The sequence below is a fragment of the Ictidomys tridecemlineatus genome, chromosome 12, assembly GCF_052094955.1.
Source record: "Ictidomys tridecemlineatus isolate mIctTri1 chromosome 12, mIctTri1.hap1, whole genome shotgun sequence".
In the NCBI taxonomy this organism is placed as follows: Eukaryota; Metazoa; Chordata; class Mammalia; order Rodentia; family Sciuridae; genus Ictidomys; species Ictidomys tridecemlineatus.
Window position 1 is genome coordinate 23,416,576 of NC_135488.1, and position 23,995 is coordinate 23,440,570.

At 38.2% G+C, this 23,995-nt stretch overlaps 1 pseudogene; it reads left to right on the top strand.

Annotated features, from left to right (window-relative positions):
• Positions 1 to 23,995, top strand: part of LOC144368925 (ATP-binding cassette sub-family A member 13-like) — a 398,370-nt pseudogene that overhangs the window by 106,057 nt on the left and 268,318 nt on the right.

Below are 23,995 nucleotides of genomic sequence, written 5' to 3' on the forward strand. Positions count from 1 at the left end.
ATTGACACTATTTTCAGACTATTATTAAATATAATAATATTACAGTTGACATTTTCCTAGTTATAATTTTATATTGTATTCAAATTATTTTGTTAGGATATAATATTTTTATCTTGAGAGAAAAAGACGTGAATTCTTTTATGGATCTGTGACTGTGCATGTTTTTATGATGCCAACTTATTTTACAAACGTCTTACACCAATGTGCTCAACCAATAACAATAAAGCAATATGTGCACTAGTTTTACTCTATCTTCCTCAGTGTCAGATACCATAAAACAAATAAGTTGATCTTAGTTGAGAACATATTTTGCAGGAGGAAATGTGGACAACCGTTGTTTTATTTGGTCAGTATGTACTGGGGCTGTATGCTGTACCTAAAAGATGGTCTACTACTAGAGACAGAATGCTGAACAGGCAGGAAGTAAGAGATGGGAAGAGCCAAGGAGAGGTGGTATAAAATGCCTGTTGAGTATAAATGCCACATTTTTTTTATCCATTCATCTATTGAAGGGCATCTAGGTTGGTTCCACAATCTTGTTATCGTGAATTGTGCTGCTATGAACATCGATGTAGCAGTGTCCCTGTAGCATGCTCTTATTGGGTCTTTGGGGAATAGACTGAGAAGGGGAATAGCTGTGTCAAATGGTGGTTCCGTTCCCAGCTTTCCAAGAAATCTCCATACTGCTTTCCAAATTGGCTTCACCAATTTGCAGTCCCACCAGCAATGAACAAGAGTACCCTTTTCCCCGCATCCTCTCCAGCACTTATTGTTGTTTGACTTCCTAATGGCTGCCAATCTTACTGGAGTGAGATGGTATCTTAGGGTAGTTTTGATTTGCATTTCTCTGACTGCTAGAGATGGTGAGCATTTTTTCATGTACTTGTTGATTGATTGTATGTCCTCCTCTGAGAAGTGTCTGTTCAGATCCTTGGCCCATTTATTGATTGGGTTATTTGTTATCTTATTGTCTAATTTTTTGAGTTCTTTGTATATTCTGGTTATTAGGGCTCTATCTGAAGTGTGTGGATTAAAGATTTGTTCCCAGGATGTAGGCTGCCTGTTTATCTCTCTTATTGTTTCTTTTGCTGAGAAAAAACTTTTTAGTTTGAGTAAGTCCCATTTGTTGATTCTAGTTGTTAACTCTTTCGCTATGGGTGTCTGTTGAGGAATTTGGGGCCCGATCCCACAGTATGTAGATCATAACCAACTTTAAAAAATGATAAAATCATAGAATTTGGAGGGAAATGGATGGCATTAGAGCAGATTATGCTAAGTGAAGCTAGTCAATCGTTAAAAACAAATACCAAATGACCCCTTTGATATAAGGGGAGTAAACAAGGACAGGGTAGGGACGAAGAGCTTGAGAAGAAGATTTACATTAAACAGGGATGAGAGGTGGGAGGGAAAGGGAGTGAGAAGGGAAATCACATTGAAATGGAAGGCGATCCTCAGGGTTATACAAAATGATATATAAGAGGAAAGGAGGGGTAAGACAAGATAATACAAATGGAAGAAATGATTTACAGTAGAAGGGGTAGAGAGAGAAAAGGGGAGGGGAGGGGAGGGGAGGGGAGGGGGGGATAGTAGAGAATAGGACAGACAGCAGAATACATCAGACACTAGAAAGGCAATATGTCAATCAATGGAAGGGTAACTGATGTGATACAGCAATCTGTATACGGGGTAAAGTTGGGAGTTCATAACCCACTTGAATCAAACTGTGAAATATGATGTATTAAGAACTGTGTAATGTTTTGAACGACCAACAATAAAAAAAAAAAAGAAAATGCCTGTTGACCTTGTAGTTGCTACAGGACTGAAGATTCATAGTAATATAGCAATTAATTAAGAGACATATTTGAATGTGCTTCATTTTACAGGCTAATTACACTTTTTATTTTGTGGACAATCTAAAAATTTTATCAGAAACACTACTGAAGCTATCAAGTCTTTTCCAGGGAAGTGGAAATGGCCAAATGTTCAGCCAACTGCAGGTGAGTAGTGAGTGCCTTAGCCACTGAGGCTGGGAGAGCTGCCTGCTAGAGTCTGTCTGAGACATTGGAGCAGCCCTCTAAAAGATTCTACAAAGTCCTCTCAGGCATGGTTTTCCCAGATGAATAGTAGAATTGACATAAGATTGGATTCATGTAAGAACTTCTTGTGTCTTTCCAGAGTCTACTCATGCGAAACAGTGCTATTATGTGAATAAAGAATAATTTAATAATATTTACCAATTCCATATTAAATTTATTTTAAAGAGTTTGCATTCTTTTCAATTACAAATTTATTTTTTGTTATCATTTTCTAAGATTCTGAATTGACAACCTAATGTTGACAAAATGAGTGGGTTACGGTTTTAAATGGCTTCTTCAGAGTGCGACCATCATTAACAGCTAAACAGATAGTTTACCTAGTAACATTTTAGGGAATTTTTGAAATCCTAGCTCATGTTAGATCTGACCAGAAAAAATAGGTCTGCATTTTGGTTCATGTTTGGTTTATTTTTTACCTAGCAGACAAGTAGTCCAGGTTGTGGAATGCAGAGCCAGATCATTTGGTTTGAGTACAAAATTCCTCTGCATTCCACCACCTGTGTGATCTTGTACTGGTTGCTGAACCTCTCTGGGCTGTGGGCCTCATACTTGTGTAATGAGGAAATAATAGTAGCTATGAGGTCTAAGTGAGATGGGATATGTAAGGCACTTGGAAATAAGGTGTGACACAGAGGAAATACTGCAGTGTGATTCCAGGTCCTCCAAGAAGCAGATGCCAAGGTGAGATTCTATGCAAGAATTTTATTATGATAAATGGCTCTTTAAAAAAGAGGGAGCTGGAAAAGTTTTTTGGCAAGGTCATCTCCAACAGGGATGCAAATCAAACCTGGAGAGAAGGTGGGAGGTATTCTGGTCAGCCCTGCAATTGAATGAACAGTGGGCAAGGCTGTGAAGGAGCTGTGGAGATAAGGCTGGTTATCAACAGAGGAGTCCTGGGTCCCAAGTCCCAGTGGCTCCTAGGAGTGGGTTTACCATGATGGTCATTGTCCAGGAGCAGTCTGTGGAGGTGCAGAGTCTGGGCAAACTGGTGCATGCAGAATGCAACAGTGGGAACTTGGTTCCTTCTGTTCCTTGAAGTTGGAGGTCTGCAATGCTCATTTTTTAAAGTGGCCTCAGGCATATTCCTTAGCTATTATTGTATGGTTATTCTTCTTTAATTTGTTTGCTCATGGATTAAGTTGTTAATAAATAGATCAGCAAACTTTTTTTCTGCAATGGTCCAGGTAGTAAATAGTTTAGATTTTGATAAGGACTCTGCTGCCACTACAAATAGTGACTTACAATATTATGTGAAGTGCTAAGCTGACAGAATGCAAAGTACATTCAAAATTACAAAAAGATGTACCTAACCCTGCCTCAAACACTGGGCAGCTCCTTTGGAAGTCTGTAGTTCAGCTGAGTGCCATTTACTCCATAGCCATGTCAGAAATTAAAGTCACATATCCAATCACCTGAAGAACTTTTTAATCTTACAACGAATCTCCTAAGTTTTATCCTATTTTTTAGCATTGGCATCGTGTTCAGGGAGAGCTACCAGTGTCTGTAGTGAAGTCCAAACTTGGTTCTGCCACTAGATGGAGGTGTTGGTGTCTTTAGGAGATGCCCATAATTCAGTCCTGTTTTCCCCATCAGTAAAAGGCAACAGTAATTTCCGCATGGAGTGTCCCTGAGATTAAATGACATAATGTATAACAAAGTACCCTGTATGTTATCTGGCAAATAACTAATATCCAAAGAAAGAAGATAGGATTGTTTAAAAAAAAGTACAAGCACTCAGATTTCATAATAAAGTCTTGTCATCCTCAGACGTAATTAGGTAGAACCATCCTGTGAAGCGAAGCAAGTATGAGGAATGCAGAAAGTTCATGCTATTTGAGAATTCCAACATGAAATTCTCAAGTATGAGCTTATGTGGGGCAACAAAGCGTGCATAACATATAAATATTCTCCAGAGAACTAGTAAATTCCAACATTAATCTCACTTTTTCATTCTGGTATTCAGCCTCAGTGTATCAGTATTTTTTTTTTTTTGTCAGATGTTGGATGTAGAAGTACAATGAAAGTAAACGCATGCTAATTTCAAAATCAAGATGCAAAATTTCATTAATGTGATGACAATCATTTTGGAGAAATCTCCATAGTAAAACCTTTGACAAATGGGAGAGTGTTAGAGCCACTGATAATGGGAGGACAGTGGTACAGATGATGCAATGAAAGGTTCTTCCAAAGATGAAGATTTGCACATTATAGGCTTAAAAGAGGGCTGAGGAAAAGTCAGAGTCCCTTCTTCAGGGTTTTGGATGATCACTTCTTTACAACCAGCCTGTGGAAAGGTCATGTGAAGGAAGAGATCATATATAAAATAAAGGAGCTCCATATAGCTCCATTAGAAAAGTTTGCCCCAAAAGTCACTGATTAATTTATTTCTCATTTTCAGTATTAGCATATCATTACAATAATACCCTAAAATTTCATAATCATTACTTTGATTTTTCAAGGTAAAGACTTAATTAAATGTTAGCTCCTTGTTTATTGTGATGTTTTAGAACTTCTCTTAAGTGGATTTGTTTTGCCTTTTTCCAATAAGATGAAACGTTGAATAAGTCTAGTAAGTTATTCAATAAGGAGATATGATACAATTATTTTTTTAAAGCTCTACCATTTTCCTTTAGGAAGCGCTGAAAAACAAATTTATAAGAAACTTTGTAGAAAGCCAATTGCACATTGATGTGGACAAACTCACTGAAAACCTCCAGACATATGGTGAGTGAGCTGATGCACAGGTCAGGGTTCATCCGTTCAGTGGTTCTGCCCTGTAGGTCTTCCCCTTTGGTCATGGAGTTTCTGGGTGATATTTCCAGGTTACTTGTCCTTTTGGTTTCTATGTTCTTATCTGTAACCTGAAACGCTTGAACTAAATACACTCCAAAGTTTGTGCATACCTGTAGTTTTCTGATTTGATAATTCAGGGTTTGACTTGTAAAGAACTTAGTTAAAAAGAAAGGCTTCTGATTGGAATTCAAAAACTCTGAGTTACAAAGCGAGTGTATGAAAAAGTTAATATTGAGTTAATAGTATATTGAAAGCAGTTGCATTGACTTGAAAATGTGGAAATCAGATTTAAAAAAAATCTACCGATTAGCAAACATTTATTATACTTCTACTATAGTCCATGAATACATGTAGGTGTTTCACAAATAGAAGATACAAAGACATGGATCCCTAGTCCATGCAGGGATCTCTAGAGGAGTATGAACTATTTTGGTCACACTGCAGAAGATGGGATGCCCATGCTTAGAAGCAGTGAGACAGAATCAAGACTCTGTCAGGGATATGACAAGGGGCATGTCAAGGGCATGCTAAGGTCAGTAGCCTAACCCCACTGGGGGACCTGGAGACAAGAAAAAGATACATGTCAGTTTTCTGGTTCTGGTACACTGGCATTCTGCTTTGTGCAAGGGACAAGGCTCAGATATGCTTGAAGCAAATGGCTTAGAAGAAGGCAAGGTTTTCTATTAGGCATAGTACTTCCCTTCTATGAAAAAGTATTTGGTAAATGTACCACTTAATTAATGTTAATAATACAGGTTGAGTTGCTGGGGATGTGGCTCAAGCGGTAGCGCACTCGCCTCGTATGCGTGCAGCCCGGGTTGGATCCTCAGCACCACATACAAACAAAGATGTTGTGTCTGCCAAAAACTAAAAAATAAATATTAAAAAAATTCTCTCTCTCTCTCTCTCTCTCTCTCAAAAAAAGAAAAAATACAGGTTGAGTATCCCTTGCCTGAAATACTTGGAACTATTTGAGATTTGGGATGTTTTTAGATTTTTTGGAGTATTGGAATATGCATCATGTATTAGCTTGGGGATAGGACCCAAGTCTAAACACAAAATTCCTTATGTATATCTTATATACAGTTAAAAGGTACATGATAATTTTAATGATGCTTGTAAAACTACAGTTTTACAGTATGGAATTTTCCACCTATGGCTTCATTTCAGCACTCTGAAAGTTTAAGATTTTGAAGTATTTCAGATGGTTTTAGGTTTTATGATTTTAGGATGCTTAATCTGTATTGAAAAATAAATATCACTGCCTAAATAATATTTTCAATTAAAACATTTTTGTAAAACATGTCTTAATTGAAAAGCTTATTATAACAAGGCTCCCATCTTGTGTTGTTGCAACCAAGGATTGACAGAAGTCCAAGAGACTTTTGGTCCAGAACACCCATGGTCTCATCCCTTTGCATATGCAGTGGTGTGGATGTTGATTTGGTTGTCTTACAGTGTGCAATGTACTTGGATACCATTTGTTCAAAATGCTGCTGCTGAGAACCAACTGTTGAAACAGATATTTTGCTAAAGGACCCAACCACAAAAATTGTAGAGGAGGAAGAGTTTATTTGGATGCTTATGGTTTCAGAGATCTCAATCCATAGACAGCCGCTCCATTACTTTTGGGGCTTGAGGTGAGGCAGAAAATCATGATGGCAGAGTGTGGCAGAGGGAAACAGCTCACATGGTAATCTGAAAGCAGAGAAATAGAAAAACTCCACTCTTCAGATACAAATATATACTCCAAAGCCACATTCCCAAGTCCTACCTCCTCCAGCCTCACCCCACCTGCCTCCAGTTACCACTCAGTGAGCCCCATCAGGATTAATTCACTGATTGAGTTAAAACTCTTAGGACCCAATCATTTCTCTTCAGAACCTTCCTGCAGTGCCTAACACATGAGCTTTTGGGGGATACCTCATATCCAAACCATAACAACAACATTGCTTTTGAATAGTTTTTTTTCTATATATAAACTTATGTTATAAAATTAAGGGGAACTCAGAAATTCAGACATTTCTCTACAAGTGTGTGGGATCCCAAAATGTGGGATTCACATGGAAGTTTCAGATTATGAAGTGAATTCCTTCCCCTGTCCCAAATTTGGAGACTGAAGATCCTCTTATCAGCTAGGAGGGAACACGTTATTTTCCAAGTGTCTCTGCACAGCCCTTCATGAACAAGCACAGTGTGAAGACAGGTACCTTGCAAGGCTCTGGTTGTGGAGGATTGATCACAGAGGAGAAGCAAATCTCTATTCAGTTTTTTATTTTTGTGATGCTGAGGACCTTATGCATGCTAGGCAAGTGCTCTAACTCTGAGCTGGACCCTGCACATCCCATTTATATCTCCTTAGCTAAAGAATTCACTCACCTTTCTGCATACATCCTTTTAAAATTTAGACCTTCATCATACATATATTTATTCATCCTGTAACCAGTATCTGGAGACTGCCCTAAAATGACTATTTGAAATTATATTGATGCAATCCCTGGGAATGTTTTCCTACCCACTGTGTCGATTTTATACATTATATAATTTTATTTTATTTTTTTGCTTATCATACAAGCAATATATATCTGTCATAGAACCATTACAAGATACAAATAAACCAGAAGAAAAAGCCACCCTTCATTTCATCAAAGATAGCTATTGTAAAAGCCTTGGAGTTCTTTTTCAGACAGATTTATATGTACTTACATGAGTGCAGGTATGTGCATTTTGACAAAAAATGATCATATTATCCTTATCATTTTTAAAATGGTTTGTAAAAAACTGTATTGAAAAGGTTCTTCATATTCAAAACTATTGACTTTGTTACTAAGAGTGTTCTGAGCCCCTTCCCTTCCATTTTTACTCCCAAGTATGAATTGCTTTAAACTTATTTAGTGATTTCTTCTGGATTGGTTATTATAGCCTTAAATGATATGCCTATAGTAGTCTTTCTTGATTTATTCATTGTAGGAATTATCAATTGATTTCCTGTTCTGAAGGATGCAGATTGAGTTCTGCATCACACCATTTCCCCGCCTGGTTACTCCCACTCTGGTTATATGACCATTCTAGTTGTAATAAAACATAATGACTAGATAAATATTGTCCTACGAAGAACTAGGCTATGCATGATAATGAAATTTCCTTTTTTACCATGTTCTCCCTTTCCTGAAGATTCTCGTTTTCTTGCTTTTACATGCAACATTTGCTCTTCCTTACCCTGCCCCCACTGTGTCAATCTCTTCTTTATGTTTAGTCCTTCTGTCTATGCAGACAGCTGGCAGAGCCCCTTCCTCCCTCACACCCTTGAAAAGGCAATTGATCCTTCTGACTATCACTGGGCTGCCCTTTCCTGGGAATTCTTTGCTGTCTGGGCATGGGCTACCAAAATTCCTGGGTTCCACATCTTCATTTTAATTTTATTTCCATGTTGTGTTAGCTCACATTCAAAAATGTCATCTGAAAGATGGGTGCACAAAGGAAAAAAAAATCTGAGTAATTTTACCTAGCAGTCTCATCAAATCTGAAGATTTGGTGGAAATATTTTATTCTTGATTTTTTTAATAACAATGATTTGTATACTCTCTCTTCTATCTCTCTTTCCCTACCCCTTTTTTTATCAGTCTTGTTAGAAAATATCAATATTTATTAATATTTTCACAAAAATATTTGATTTATTGCATTATTTCTTTATGTTTATTTTCTATTTCATTAATTTTGGGTCTTTTCTGATCATAAAATGATGATTGGCCTCATCATTTTATGTTCTTTGGTGGTTATTTTGTTGTTGTTGTCATTTACCAAGGATTGAATCCAGAGATGTTCAACCACTTAGCCACATCCCCAGCTCTTTTTATTTTTTGAGACAGGGTCTTGATAAGTTGCTTAAGGCTTTGCTAAGTTGCTGAGACTGGCTTTGACCTTGCCATCCTTCTGCATCAGCCTTCTAAGCCACTGGGATTAGAGGTGTGTGCCACTGTATCTGGTTTTTCTTTCCTTTTTCCAAATAACTCCTTGAGTTGGATACTTATATCATCAATTTCCATCCTTTTAATCTTTTCTATATTAATACATATCATGTTATATATATGTGTGTGTGTGTGTGTGTGTGTGTGTGTGTGTTTGTGTGTATATATATAAGCATTTCCCTTTGAACATTGCCTTAAATACATCTCACAAGTTTTGATATGTTCCACTTACGTTATCAATTAAAACTATTTTTTCATATCTAGTATAATTTTTTTGTGTTGGGTAATTTAAAAGACTATAGTTTCTATATATTTGGATTTTCTATTATCTTTATATCTCTGTTTCACAGTGGTCAGGGAATGTCCTCTGTCAAAATGATGACATTTGTTTCAAATCTCTTGAGACTCGCTTACTGTCTATACACATGGTTAACGTTGGTTTCTGCATACAGTGGTTCTGCTACTGTTGAGTACAATCCTGTGTATCCTGTGCTTGTTCTATCAGTTATTAATTTACCATTATGATTGTAGATCTGTTTCTCCTGTAAGTTCTGTTAATTTTGGTCTTATATATTTTGATACTGTATTTTATTTTCCTCTGAGAACATATATGAGATATTTATATTTCCCCATTAGTATTTCAATTCTTCCTTTCTTCCCTTACTTTCTTTCTCTCTTCTTCTCTCTTTCTTTTCCCTCTCCCTTTTTGTTTCCTCTCCCCACTCTTTTTTTCCCCATTTCTTCCCTTTCCTTTTCAGAAGTTTTAGTATGACTTGCTTTGATTTTTTTTTTTTTTAGGAGAAAAACTGCACGGTTTTGTAGCACTTCTTGAATCAGTGGCTTGATAGCTTACATTTTGGAAAAGTCGTGGCCATTATGTGATAGAATATTTCTTCTGACCATTTCTCTCTGTCCTTTTCTGCAACTCTAATTAAACATGACTAAAATTTTTCATACTATCCCTATTGTTCTTATATTCTTTTCAATGTTTTCCAACTTTTTATTTTCTCTGTCTGCTTCAGTTTGTGAATTTTCTTGCCAGTTTTGTAGTCTATTAATTCTCTCTTTAGTTGAGTCTAATCTGATATTAGACATTCCCATAGAACTTTTTTATTTCATTATTGTATTTTCCATTCATATTTACAATTTTTCTTTTTTTTAAATAGTTTTTAGTTCTCTACTAAAGGTTCCTCTAGTTCAACCTAATTTTTAGAAATATAATCATATTTAGAAGTCTATGTTGTGAACTATAATAATTCATTCTTTTTGTGAATTGTTTTTAAAGTCTATTTTTCCTCTTGTTTTTTTGATAATTTAGGTTTATCTTCAGGAACATTAGATATTTTTTCATTAGATTTTTTTCTTTAAATACCAGCCATTATCTATAAAAAAAAATTATCTATCTAGGTCTCCAGATAGTGTTAACTTTCTTCAGATAATGTCATTTTGCACTTTCTGGCAGAGAGCTATGGTAGGCCCACTCTCTTTTCTTTAAACAGAACTGATTTATAGTTTGCTTTTGTCCCTGAGTAGCTTCCTTAAGATACTACAACAAAAGTTTGTATTTACCAGGGTCCACATGCTGTGTTGTCCCTGGAGTTAAAGCTGTATTGGGATTGCTGGAGATGGATCCTCCCAGTCCTTGGTGGTATCAAATAGCAGACATTTTCCTTTTCTCACCAAAGATCTTGGACCTTCAAGTCTTTGGTACCTTGGTAGCTTTTTAAAGACTTTATAAAGATTTTGAAAATGTCATTTGTATTTTCTAGTTTTTCTTGGTAGAAAAATTTGTCAGGGATAAGTTGTTCTCTGTTACACTAAGCAGAAAGTTCTTCAATAATATTAAGTTCTTTTAATGTAAAGACTATCAACCTTTAATTAGGGGAAGTTTTCTTGTCATTATTTCTGTGATATTTTTACCTCCACTTAAAAGATAAAGTCATTTTTATCTTTAGGGTTATTGTTGTTGTTACCAATTTTTTTTGTTGTTGTTGTTGACTTATTTTGAGTTCTTTCTTTGAAGAATTTTCTTACTCATTGATGTTAAAATCTGACTGGACATTTTTTTGTAAGTGGAAATTATTGTGACTCGGTCTAGATCAATGATTCTCAGCTGGCATTCTCCAAGGTCAACTGGCAATGTATGGAGGTTGTTTGGGTTGTCACAGCTGGTGAGATGTTACTGGTATCTGATAGGAAGAGGCTTGGGTACTACCAAATGTTCTACAATGTGTAGGACAACCTATCACAATGCATTGTAGGCTCAAGGTGTCTGCCATGCATGGATTAAGAATCATCCCCTTAGAGCAATAGGTTGGAGTCACTTGTTGAAAATGATTAGGTTCTTAAATTCTCCAGTCTGCTTTTGCTAATTCCTGCTATGCCAAGGATCCTTAGTTATAATCATTGGATGGAAAAACGATGGCCATCTTTTATTGTTATCTGGAATTTGAAACCAAATTATAGCAGAATTTTATACTATGTTAACCTATGTGTGAACTATAGGATTCTTGTCTTGTTCTGTAGGACTGAGTGGGCCTGTGCATCTTTCTCATGACTCCTCTTGTTCCAAAGGCCCTGTGTGTTCTACCTTGTCCCATATCTTAGTACATACTATAGGAGATGGAGTGATCCAAGAAGACAAGGCCTCAGTTACAGGCTCCTGGGGGTTCATCCCCAGAATCCTGTCCTCTGCATTCCACCCTTTTCCCTCAGCAGTGTCCTTTAATCCTGCAGGTTGGAGAGAACACAGGAAGTCTCCATAGTGATAGCACATGCAATTAATACCTGACTACATTTTAACAATCAATACATGGTACAGGAACTGTTACTCAACAAGGATATTGCTGCTTTCTTCTCAGAGGAAGGAGATCAGCATAGTATTCCAAGACCCAGTGAGATTCATGATCAGCTTTTGCTTTCATTCCTAATTATATATATGTGAGTGTGTGTGTGTGTGTGTGTGTGTGTGAACCTTTATTCTTGATTTCTATAAACAATTGCTTCTAAGACACTCTACAGATACCAAATTCACAGTTGCTCAGTCGCTTATATATAATGGTGTAGTATTTTAACCTATGCCCATCTCCCTTTGGATTACTTATAATAACAAATAAAATGTAAATGCTATGAAAATCCTCGTACTATATTGTCTAAGGAATAATTATAAGATAAATATCTGTACATGTTCCGTGAAGACACAGTTTTTTTTGACTACTTTGAATCTGAAGTCAGCTGAATCCATGGAGGCAGAACCAAAGACATGGAACTATGGGCACAGAGGACTGAAAACACACACACACACACACACACACACACACACACACACACATACACATGATTCAGCTTCTTAAGGCCTTGTTTAAAAAGCAGTTAGCTTTGATTCCTGCCCTGGAAGATAATTAAAGCTATACTATATATACTCAGGTCAAGCCACTTTTTATTGCATTTAACATCTAGATCTACATGCAGTTAAATTTTCTAACTAAACTTACAGGGAAACATATTTCATAACAAATGGTCAGCATATAACAATGCAATATAAAGATACACTCCGTTTGAACCATCCTATAAAATTTAAAAAACTCTCCAACTCTTCCTTAAAAACTCAATTCCCCAACAATGGATAATATATTCTTTGGTCTTTTCTTTTTTAAAAAAATATTTATTTTTTAGTTTTTTAGATGGACACAATATCTTTTATTTTTATGTAGTGCTGAGAATCGAACCCAGGGCCTCACGCATGCTAGGCAAGCACACTACCACTTGAGCCACATCCCCAGCCCTGGTCTTTTCTTTTTTAAATGTTCTGCTTAGTTTCATGCAGAGGAATCAAAAATAGGTAATTTATACATATATAACACACATACGTACATATATGCATAAAACTTTAAGTTTCACAATAATCTCATGGGGATAGTTTTGCTTTACTCATGCTATAAATAAGGAAACTAAAACTTTGAACGACTGAATAACTTTTGATGTCAGATATGGAATAAATAGAAGAACTACTACTGGAGTGGAGCTGTGTCTTGTCAATTTTGCAGCACTCAGGTGTCTTATGTTTTGATGGCTCCCCACACTGTCATTGCACATAAGAATATCCAAGTTTAGCTCTATACTCCTACTATTTAGAAGACAACAGAATCTCCAAGGGAATTTTCATCACAGCCACTGCATAACCCATAAATACCACACCTTGAAGTAGCATTTCACAGCAAAAAAAAAAAATGACATCTCTAGACCCTGATATGTGGAGACTGTAGCAGGTGCCAGGCAGGGTACCAGACCTCATGGAGAGTCATGGAGAGAATATGATGAATTGTGTACAGGCATCACTTTATTTCAACATTTGGGGGAAATTAGATAAATAATTTTATACTAAATTAATGGGGAGTAGACTCATGCAATATATTTTTTCTCATATGCACCAATGTCATTTCACAAAAATTTACCTTGTAAAGACTTGTCTAGGATCTCTGTTGTCTCCTTGCATTCTCCACCCCTATCCTCTCCTTTTTCACTAGTGTCTGCAGTGGAAATTAGAGAGGTCAACACTGCATGCTGGGGTCATCAGCCAAGGGCAGTTTCAGACACATGGTACCATCTTGGAGAGGGACATAGAGGAACTACTAGTGTCAGTTTTATTCCTGCATCAGCCAAGCCAGGCCACCGTGCAGCCATCTATCTCTCCAGGACAGATGAATGGGAACACTGAACTTTCCATCTTGGGTGAGGTGGGTGGGGGTGGGTGGAAGCCTGGAAATCCACCTGCTACCCAGAACATTGCTTAAATCATGCCATGTTACCTGAGCTAATATCTGAGACTTAGAGCAAGTTAAAGGCAGTGCGTTTTTTTTTCTGTGCCTCTATTAGAAATCAATTTTATATATTAATAACTGTGATACTGTGGAATTTTGATTGCATGCTCACTCTGTACCAGACACAGTGAAGACAAGATGTGTTACTTTATTTAATTTTACCTTAAGATGATAATTACAGGATTATGATCATTCCCATTTCATAAACAGGATGAGGATTAAACATCCATAGCTGCCCACTGGGGAGTGGTGAGCAAGTACTCAACTCTGTTTGATACTTAGACTAGAAGACCCAGACAGCAAGGACCTGTTTCCATATCCAGGCCCAGGGAGCTCCATAAATAGAAACTGTTGAAACCAGCACCCTTTGCCCTTCTGTTCAGTGAGCAGGGTCTGGCACCTGGCAGGGTAGGGTGTATGGAGGCCAGAATAGACCATAGCCATCCTTTTTAGCATTCTATGTCAATGCCAACCCCATGCCATTAACTCTGAGGCTCAGAACCTCTCTGAGGGCTCCCAAGATGTTCTGTGGTAGGCTCCCTCCCATTCCCCAAAGTAGAAAATACCTTCCTAGTTGTGGGGGCTTCAGGACACAGAGAGGTAGAGGACCCCTGACTTGGGATCCCTCTAGTTCCTCTCTGGTTGCATCATCCAAACAGGCAAATATTCTTTCTAGCCCTAAACTGTAGAAATTGTTGACTGTGAAACTGTTGAGAAATGAACACTGCCAGTCAATCGCATGTCTCCATGCTTGATGCTGCTGGACTGTGGCCTGAGCTACTGTTCTCTGATGGGAACACATTGTAACCTCGCTTTTTATAGTGCTTTTGGGGGGGCTGTTCCAGAAGCTGATGTCCATCAACTGCTTGAGACTAGAATATGCAGGTCCCCATAGCCAATGCAATGGTCATGGGCAACTAATAGCTATTCCACACAGTGATTTTATTTATGTAGTTTTATAATTGGCTATGTCTTTTTTGGCATATTTTCATGTATGTTCAGTTCTTTCCAATTCTCTTCTTTATAAAATCCTGAGTGAGGAAAGAGACTCTCTCTGGATGTCATTAAGGAGAGGGTGGGTGGAGCCCCTTCTGCCGTGAACATCATACCAACTAGGTGAGCATTTTTCCAGAACAGTGGGGAGAAGGCGGCTTTCTCTCAGACATGCTTTAAGAGTGGGAGGCACACATGTCCTCTGTATAGTGGCCTATGACTTGGGGCTATGATGCATCATCTGCTAGCAGGGCCTCAGACACAGCAAACTGAGAAGCTCTGTTCCTACCCAGCCACTCATGTGTTCTCATGTGTTCTATGATCTCTCAGGATGCTTTCCCTCCCCAGGTGTGTTCTGTGTATCCATTCTATACTCTTTTTGGGGGGATGGAGTATACTAGGCATTGAACTCAAGACACTTGACCATTGAACTACATCCCCAGCCCTATTTTGTATTTTATTTAGAGACAGGGTATCACTGAGTTGCTTAGTGGCTTGCTTTTCAGAGGCTGGCTTTGAACTCGCAATCCTCCTACCTCAGACTCCCTAGCCGCTGGGGTTACAGGTGTGCGCCACTGCACCTGTCTCTTTCTATACTGTTTCTATTCTATATTCTTTCTTTAGGTTCCTTTTTTTCCAAATACTTTCTGAAACCGAGTGAAAACACACACACAAAAGCAAAAAATCCATCCTTCCCCCCAAAAAACAAAAAAATAAAAAAAAACAAGACACCTCAGCATTTTTCCCTGAAAATGTTTAATGTTCAGCTTCTAGAGCCAAGATGTTGCTAATGCAAATCTCTTGGTGTATTTCATTTCCAATGTACAATCTAAGACAGAGGGTGTAGGAGGACTGTGTTTCCTCAGTGCCAATACTCATTGATAATTTTTTTTTCTGTAAAATTAATACCATAAAGTGACTTTCACAAAATACCTGCTGCTTCAGAGGAGTCATACTTTTTAGAGTTACTTGATCCAAGTTGGAACATCAACTTTTTTTTTTTTTTTTTTTTTTGCTGAGTTTTCTGAAAGATTTTCACCCTACTCTTCATAGACCTTTCCATCTTTGTTTATTTTGTCTGGTTCTCACTTTCACAAATTTCCTTGGGATGTAATCTTACCCTTTGTTCATCAACTTTTTTTTCCTTTATATTTAGATGCATTAGCATTATAGATAACTTATATAAAAAGTAGAATTTACAATTGGCAAACAAGTAGCAAATTTTGCATATGAACAAAATTTCACTCTTTTGATAAATTTTGAATGAAGGAATTCATATTCATTTTCAACTTTGTGTTTTGCAATCCCCTATATATGAACAGTAAGGACTGATGTGAAACAGAAGTTGATGTGTGGTAATCTGTTTACTTTCCTCAGGAGGGATGCTAGACAAGATGTTTAACCATGCAGGGGCTGGACGCTTCCGTTTCTTGGGCCAAATCTTGGTGAATCTCTCTTCTTGCGTGGTATTGGATCGCTTCCAGGCTGTGGAGTCAGCTGACATCCTGGAAACTAAAGCCCATGAACTCATGAAGAAAAACAACTTCTTGGCCAGTAAGTAAGGAGCAAATATGTTCACACGGGCACTGCCTCTCCAAGGTGGTCATTTTGCATAATTTTCCTTAATGTTACCTTATGTTGGCTCTAAAAGAAAAGGGATCATTTCCAGATAAAACATAAATAAGCAGAAAAATATATACATCGAGTTAATGGAAAGCTGGGCTTCATGCCATAATAACCAATGACATTTTCAGCATCCTGAAGAGAATGCAACTTGATGTATCTGTTTTCACTATTTTTTTTTTGGACATTATTTTGTGGTCACATTTTTCCTGACTGAAGTTATGCTTTAATTTCCTCTATAGTCTTTATTTTTAACATAGTATCTTGATATCCTGGCTGGGGGAGAAAAAAGATAGTGGTCAGTTAGATTCCATTATTATATGTGTACCTATTCAAGTTAAGTATAATATATCCTTTTTTATTCTTTTTGAACAAAAAGTTATTATTATTTTTATTAATTTTGGTGCTGGGGGTTTGATCCCAGGGCTTTGTACAAGCTAAGTTCACACTGAACCACTGAGCTACATCTCCGGCCTCCAATTATGTATTTATTTTCTTGAGGTTTTATATTTTTTGCTGGAACCACCATGGTAAAGTATTATAGCTTGGGTGAAATAAGCAATAAAAATTTGTTCTGGAAGCTGGAAATCTAAGGTCAAGACAACCAGAGAATGGAAATGTTGCACTCCGTTTGTGTACAATGAATTGAAATGCATTCTGCTGTCTTGCATAACTAAGTAGGATAAATAAAAAATAATAAATTAAAATTTTTTTCAAAAAGACATTCATTAGTTCCTTTTGAAGATAGTGAGGGACAGATCTTCTGTAAATGTCTTTCATTGGCTTGTAGATGGCTATCTTCTTCTGTAGCTTTATATAATCTTCCCTCTATATTGTCTCTGTAAAGACAATGTTATATTGAACTCGGGCCCACCCTATAGGTCTCATTTTATCTTGATAATTCCTCTCAAGATGCTGTCTCCAAATGTGGTCACATTCTGGAGTCCTGGGGGTTAGGACTTCAACATAAATTTTGGGAGAACAAAATTTATCTCATAATAGGGTTTTGCATAAAATGTAAAGAACCCATGTGACATAAGACAGATTCCATATACTTGAGTTATGAATGCTGCATAACCTCAGAGGTGGATTCTGTGCCTTCAGATGCATCTGCCACTTGAAGAAAGGAAGGACTGACTACTTGAGAAGGCTCACACAATTTTTCAAATCCTCCCTCAAATAAAATACTATCTTATGTCACCATAGCATGGTTTTATTAATAAAGATAAAAAGGTATGTTGGACTGGGAATCAGGTCTTGGATCAAGTTTACCACACATTGCTTGTGGAAATGAGCCTTGATTTTGCCTTCCTGGGGCTGGAGTCTCTTTCTGTAGGTGTAGGAGGGTGTGCTGAAGCCCACAATCCACCAGTCTTTCAGTCTGAGCAGTGTGACATGTGCATGCCCCTACCTAAGTTGTGATGATGCTTTATTTTTCCTTTTCTGCCACTAGGTGTCATATTCAACAGTTCCTTAGTCCGCAGGAGAATCAGATCAACATCTCTCAAATTGCCACCCCATGTCACATATACAATTCGGACCAGCGTCTTACACAGCATGAGAACAGATATGATAAAAAACCCTTCTTGGAAGTTCCATCCTCAGAGTTTACCAGCTGATGGGTTCAAATATAACTACATCTTTGTCCCACTGCAAGACATGATTGAAAGAGCCATCATTGAAGTACAGACTGGCCAGGAAGCCCTGGAGCCAACCACTCAGACGCAGGCAGCCCCCTACCCATGCCACACCAGTGACCTGTAAGTAGCTATAGTCAAGCCAAACTTTCCTCCAGTGTCTACCTGCAGGGAGAGGAATTTTGCATTTGGAAAACAAAATAGAGAAAAAGATCCTTAAGCTTTTCTATAGTCATCTCAAAGAGTTTTCTTTTTAAAATCCACTTTTCCTATTACTTTCTTAAGGCTGTTTTTTAAATATACTTGAGCTATTTTTGTAGAAATATGATGGGTAAGATAGTTAGCCCTTTGCAGCCACAGATTCAACCAACTGCAGACTGAAAATCTTTGAATAGAAAATTCCAGAAAGTTCCAAAAAGCAAAATTTTAATTAGGCATGCACTGTACTATATGCTGAATTCTTGTGAATGAAGTGACATATAGTCATCATATTTGGTAAGACAAGTAGAGATGATTTAAAGTACATGGAAGATTGTGTAAGTTTTATGCAATACTGCACTATTTTATAGTGCGGACCTGAGCATCTGTGGATTCTGGAATCTGCCAGGTATCCTAGAATCAATTCCCTGAGGATTCCAAGGGACAACTTGATGTGATCAAGTGGAATTTTAATTTGATATCAGGCACCTATAGTTTTAAATGCCCATAGAATATATTTAATGAACAATATTTATGAGAGCTGTGCATGTCTGGCTCCAGGTGCTGCTTGTCTTCATTTGGGGAAACAGAGGAAGATTTCTTTGTTGAGACAAATCTTTAAAAAATAGGCCAGTGAGGATTCCAGAGGTCAGTGGCTTAGGAATACAGGAAGTAATTATTTAAATTTAGATAGTGTGTTTTGACTGGAGCTGTCCATAGGAAGAGAGAAAACAGGAAATCTAGTCTAAAGCCTGGAACAGCTGGACCATCTAGAGGACTAGAAAGACGAATTGGCTGTCAAAAAAGCAGGTAGTAGGAAGGACAGGACAGGCAGGGTGTGTTTTCACCATGAAATGGAGGCTGTCGTCATCTAGGGCTCACTGAACTTGAGGGTAGACATAGGAATTGGGTTAGACCATGAAAGAACTGTCATGAAAAGGTGTTGAAGGGGGGAGTCATAGTGCTGCAGGCTGTGGGCTCAGCCTGGATTTCTTCCTCTCTGCATGATGAATGATGTTCTCATAAGCATCCTGCTCCCACACATGGACCTGAATAACACAGGCTTCGAGTCCTTTGCAATCCCTGGCTGGCTCTGATGATACCATGTTCTGCTGAGGTTGTCACCTCCAGGAGGTGACTTTGATGATTCCACCTTCTGAGCTTTCTCGAAGGCTCAGTAGAAAGTGAGTGGCTGAATTCGAGATTATTAAAGGGACAGGCTTGAGTGTGATGTTAGTTATGAGAACAGGGACAGACACTTGTCTTCCAGTGAGGCTCTATAGGTAACAGCTCACCTGCATCCCACCCCTGATGGGGACAGAGCCTTGGGTTGCCATGCAGAAGTTGACTCCCTGTCTAGATGGTGGTGGTCCTGTTTTTTTAAGGACAGGTGACTTGATGTCTTACTCTCTCCTTTCTGTCTAACACAACGCACCATACACAATAGCTTGTCAATATAATTTTTTGATTGTATATTCTCTTTTTTGAGGGGAGGTGCACGAGGGATTGAACTCAGAGGCACTTGACCACTGAGCCATATCCCCAACTGTATTTTGTATTTTATTTAAAGACAGGGTCTCACTGAGTTGCTTAGTGTCTTGCTTTTGCTGAGGCTGGCTTTGAACTTGTGATCCTCTTGCCTCAGCCTCCCAAATTGCTGGGATTATAGGTGCCTACTACTATGCCTGGCCTGCCTTTTTTTTTTTTAATTAAAGCATTGGCCTGGGGCTGTGGCTCAGTGGTACAGAGCTTGCCTAGCATGTGTGAGGCGCTGGCTTGGAGTTTCAGCACCACATAAAAATAAATAAATAAAATAAAGGTCCATCAACAACTGAAAAAAATTTTAAAAAATTAAAGCATTATACTTATATATAGTATTTAGGCTCATCCCAACAAAATCATACATGCATGGAGTTCAATTTTAGTTCATGATCCCCCTGCTTTTCCTTCCTGTCCTTCCTCCCCTCATTTATACATTTTTGGAGAACACTTAGTGTTACAGGAAGAACCATCTCTTGGAGGTAAGATTAAAACCTGCTTGAGGGTGCTTATCCTAGTGTGGTGGAGAGAATACTGGGTTGGAAGAAAGAAACCAAGCTGTCATTTTCCCTCAGGGACTTCCTCATTCGACAAATCATTGATAAGCCTCTTAATCTCCTTCTTTGTGAAACAAAAACTTTTCTTTTTTATCAAAGCAATGATAGTTTTAAGCATTTTTAACTTTGCAAAGTATGCTCTTATAGTATTTTTCTGGGAGGTGACAACCTCAGCAGAAACCAGTATACTCCTGTTTTTGCACAGATGCTTCCTAACAACTCAAATATCTAAGAAATCTGAGAGATAGTGGCCTTTATTAGATGCTTGGATAAATCAATGCTTTATAATGCAATTTTTAAAACGGCAACTTTTAGAAAAGTGAAAAGCCCATCAGACAGTCTCCTTCCATCTCCAAAGGATTGCCACCCAGGGAAGAGGGGACATTATGCTTATGTGGATGGGAAGATGCAAATCCTCTCCAGTCTGGTCCACAGGAAGTGGCTGGGGATTGGCTTTGTCCTCCCTGACACATGGTGTGTACCCTGGGAAGAGTGACATACACTCCAGTAAAGATGTGGATGGAATCCCTGAGGTAGACTGAATAATCCTACCTACCATTCATGGTACTAGTTCTCAAGTACAGCAAGAGGGTTGGGAGGGAGGCTTTGATGAGATAGATAAAGACAAGATATGCTTTTTTCCCCTCACCCTTTGAAGACAAATTATTATATATGAGAAACTTCCATGCTTGAAAGCTGGAGTTTGTGAAATGTCTAGGTATGACTCTGATGTCATGCAATTAATTCTCTTAGTCTGCTCACTGGGATAACACAACATAACTCCTCAGAAGTATTTGTTTTACTTGTTTGAAAAAGGCAAACAAGCATTTTACTTCTCTGAACGATTTAAAGCCTTGAGGCCTTTTCTTCCTGTATGTCTGGTCTCAGAACATCTGCATTTCTGGAGGCTTAGTGTGCCTGCCACGATTGAGATGCAATCTGAGATGGGTCTGGAACTCAGCCACCTGAGTAAAAAGTCTAAAACACATTTTGGAGCATATACCACACTTGTTGAAATATTTGACTGGATTTTCTGTTAATTATTGAACTAGATACATATTCTTTAATTTTAAAATGTATAACACTTAATGTGCTATTTGTCAGTGTCTAGCCTTAGGGTGAATCAGTGCAAGGAACAGGTGAAAATTCATGCTCTATTGTCACTTACAGTTCAGGGAAGCATTTGTAGAGTGTCTACTCTACAAATACAATAAGGAAGAAAACTGTATTGGATGTTAAGGGCAATAAATACCATCATGTTAGGGAGGAGTAGAATGGGGGGGGGGCTCAGATTAATAAGGAAGCAGAGCTGGAGTTATGCTTGGGGTAGACTCTGGCTGGAGGGAAATATTTAAGTAGACTTGAAGGAGTACAGAAACACAGGGGAAAGTGTGTTCTATGGCAGAGAAACAGCAGTGTAAAGGCTCTGGGGCAGGGGTGGTCTGGTGTATGTAGATTCGTGAAAGAGTGCATGAGGGCAAGAAAGGAAAGTCAAAGAGCTGATCACAGATTGTGTGGATGCAGGTGATCTGAGTGCAATGGATCATGGAAGGGTTTTGAACATGAGTGATGTTTTCAAATCCAAAAAAAAAAAAAAAAAGCTTGTTCAGGCTATTGTATGGAGATGCTGTGTAGCTGTGAGAGCACAGAAATTACATGGGAGGCTGATGTAATGACCCAGGTGAAAGCTGACTGTGGCCTGGTTCAGAGTTGTGGCAGACAAAGTTGTGCAATTCAGTGATCAATTCTGGTTGCATTCTGGAAGCAGAACCAACAGATCTGCCAAAAGATTTGATGATAGGTGTCAAGGAAGAATCCCCTATTTTGGTTCAAGTAACTGGATCATTGGAATTATCTTTAACTTTGGAAGTAAAAAACTGTGGGTAGAGAAGGCTTAGAGTAAAAGAATACAGGCTCAATTATACACACTTAATTGGTTTTAGAAACATAAAGAAATGTTAAAAAGAGATTTCTTTGTTAAAAAATATTTACTTTTTAGTTGTAGTTGGACACAATATCTTTATTTATTTATTTATTTATTTATTTTATGTGGTGCTGAGGATTGAGCCCAGGGCCACACACATACCACTGAGTCACAAACCCAGCCCTAAAAAAGAGATTTCTTTAGGAGGCTGGCTAGATCCAGTTGGAGGTATTGGTTTAGAGTCTTTACCATTTCAAACGTACATAAAATTCAGATTAGATGGCCTTACCATCAGAGGGGAGCATAGCCAGAGAAACAAAGAGGGCCAAGACCAATGGCGTCCCCCACTGCCATTACAAAAAAGGTCAGGGAGGAAAGGAGACTGAGGTAGGAGGAAAGCTTATGGAGTCCTGGAGGCCGACCAGAGGAGTGACTCCAGCAAGGGGGAGAGTTCAAGAATGTGACTCCTGGGTAAAAAAGATGAAGGGGGGCAATTGGCGGGTAGCTTCAGAGGTAGGTATGTGCACCACTGGGTACTTCACTGAGAACAGCTTCACTGACAACCAGACTGAAGTCCACATAAGAGACTTGGAGAAGTAGAATGGGAGCCTGCATCCAGATAGCTCTCAGGAGTTTTCTGTAACAGGCAGAGGATGGAGGGCAGTTTGAACAGAAGATGTGCTCTTTAGAGAAATATGTAGGATGCTAATGGTTTAGAGTCTTTACCATTTCAAAGGTATTTAAAATGCAGATAGTTCAGTGAGAGGGAAAACTGAAAGTAATAAAAGAGGTGGGGAAATTGTGTTCTTGAATAGTTGAGAGGAGACTTCCACAAGTGCAGGAACTGGCTCACAGACAGAAACCTAGCAGTTTATCCATGATTACAAAGTCCATCTATTTAAAAATTCCCCAGCTTCCTTGAACCCAGAGCTTACAGAGCTTTCTCTCTCTTCATGCAATATCTATCATTAACCCAAAGACCCACAGTTTTGAGAGGCCAGCGTTGATAATTATTAGGTTGATACTGTAGAGCTGAATAGGGAGCAGAACTTTGTGAAATTTAATGTTCTCATCAGTCCCATGATCCATGGGTGGTTATTATAAGGACAGTTTTTTTTTTTAATTCACCCACAAAAATCGATAAGGACAATTTCTGATTGGAACTATATCATACTTCATGAATATAAAGGATTTCAAATGTTAATCTATTGCCTCAAAGAGCAAGTCCACTAAGAAGGTTTTCAGAAAACAAAATCCACAGCAATACTCTAGAATTCTTTTCTACGAAAAAAGAATATTTCTTTCAAAATGTGCCTATTATTTCTACCGCAGCTTTTTTATTCCTTCAACTTACAGCATTCTGTATTTGGGTCTAAGAGAAGGAGAAATTGAACTTTTGGGTTCTGAGTGAACGATAGCTCCCAGAGAGTCCCTGCATCTGGACTTGGAAATGTCTTGGGGGGAGTGGAGAATAAAGGGTCTACCAAGAGTCATGCTCATAATGTTGGATTCCTGCTTAATAAAAAAATCAGTTTGCTCCACAGAAGACAGGAGAGGACCTTTTGTTATATCCATTTTATTTCTTAACCTTGTGCTTTACTTCAAGAAACCTTAGTAAATACCTCTTTTCTATTTGTCCATAGCCATCATTCCTAGAAGTTCACATTCTTGGTACCCCCCAAGAGATATTAGAAACCCCCCTTCCCTACTCAGACTCTGTCGTGTTCCACTGAGTGGGACCTAAACACCAGGTAATTGATGGGAAGTAGAAGAAATATGCTCTTTAACGTTGTAGCCCTTCACTCCCTGAAGTTCCTCACGAACTTGTCTTCTTGCTACAGAGGGAG